Source organism: Corvus brachyrhynchos, unplaced genomic scaffold (genome assembly GCF_000691975.1).
Source record: "Corvus brachyrhynchos isolate BGI_N302 unplaced genomic scaffold, ASM69197v1 scaffold2000, whole genome shotgun sequence".
Taxonomy (NCBI): Eukaryota; Metazoa; Chordata; class Aves; order Passeriformes; family Corvidae; genus Corvus; species Corvus brachyrhynchos.
The window spans coordinates 33,578-35,017 of record NW_008235590.1 but is presented as its reverse complement, the minus strand read 5'-3'; positions in this window follow the sequence as shown (position 1 = coordinate 35,017).

Below are 1,440 nucleotides of genomic sequence, written 5' to 3'. Positions count from 1 at the left end.
ATTTCTGTTGAATTTTCCAGGAATTTTCCAGGCATTTCTCTTGAATTTCCCTTGAATTTCTCTTGAATTTTCCAGGAATTTCTCTTGAACTTTCCAGCAATTTTCCTTGAATTCCCCAGGAATTCCCCAGGAATTTTCCAGGAACTTCTCTTGAATTTTCCGGGAATTTCCGGCTGCTCCGCTGACCGCGGCCACCCGGCCGCCTTCTCCTCGCGAGCCGGGAATGCTCCGGAAGTGCTTTCCCAAGGCGATTCCGGCCCGTTCCGCGGGGGGGCTGTTCTCCCCGGGGATTCGGTTTGCTCGCTTTTCCTGGCACGCCCAGCCCCAAATTCCCGACATTTCTGCTCTTCCCACGTCCCGAATTCTCCCCAAATAACACAACTTTGGGCTCCAGCTCTGGATTTTCCTCTTTTTCCGTGAATTTCCCGGGTTTGCCACTCGATCCGGCTTTTTTTTTCCAGGAATTTCCCTTGAATTTTCCAGGAATTTCCCTTGAATTTTCCAGGATTTTTTCAGGAATTTCCCTTGAATTTTCCAGGAATTTCCCTTGAATTTTCCAGGATTTTTTCAGGAATTTCCATTGAATTTTCTGGGAATTTTTCAGGAATTTTCCAGGAATTTTTCAGGAATTTCCCTTGAATTTCCCTTGAATTGTCCAGGAATTTTCCGGAATTTTCCTTAAATTTTCCAGGAATTTTCCAGAATTCCCCTTGAATTTCTCTTGAATTTTCCAGGAATTTTCCTTGAATTTCCCAGGACTTCTCCTGGAATTTCCCAGGAATTTCCCTTGAATTTCCCAGGAATTTCCCTTGATTTTTGCAGGAATTCTCCAGGAACTTCCCTTGAATTTTCTAGGAATTTACCTGGAATTTTCCAGGAATTTTCCTGGAATTTTGCAGGAATTTTCTTCTAATTTTCCAGGAATTTTCCAGAAATTTCTCTTGAACTTTATTCTCATTTTCCAGGAATTTTTCAGGAATTTTCCAGGAATTTTTCAGGAATTTCCCTTGAATCTTCTGGGAATTTTCCAGAAATTTTCCTTTACTTTTCCAGGAATTTCCCTTGAATTTTCCTGGAATTTCCCAGGAATTTTCCTTGAATTTTCCAGGAATTCTCCAAGAATTTCTGTTGAATTTTCCAGGAATTTCTCTTGAATTTCCCTTGAATTTTCTGGGAATTTTCCTGGAATTTTCTGGGAATTTCCAGGAATTTCCCTTGAATTTTCTTGAAATTTCCCTTGAATTTCCTTTGAATTTTCCTGGAGTTTTCTGGGAATTTCCCTTGAATTTCCCTTAGAATTTTCCTGGGAATTTTCCTTTACTTTTCCAGCAATTTCCCTTAAATTTTCCCGGAATTCCCCTTAAATTCCCTGGGAATTTCCCCGCCCTTTTCCCATCCCATCCCCCCTCTGCCTCCTCCACCCCCAGGAATTTTCGGGGG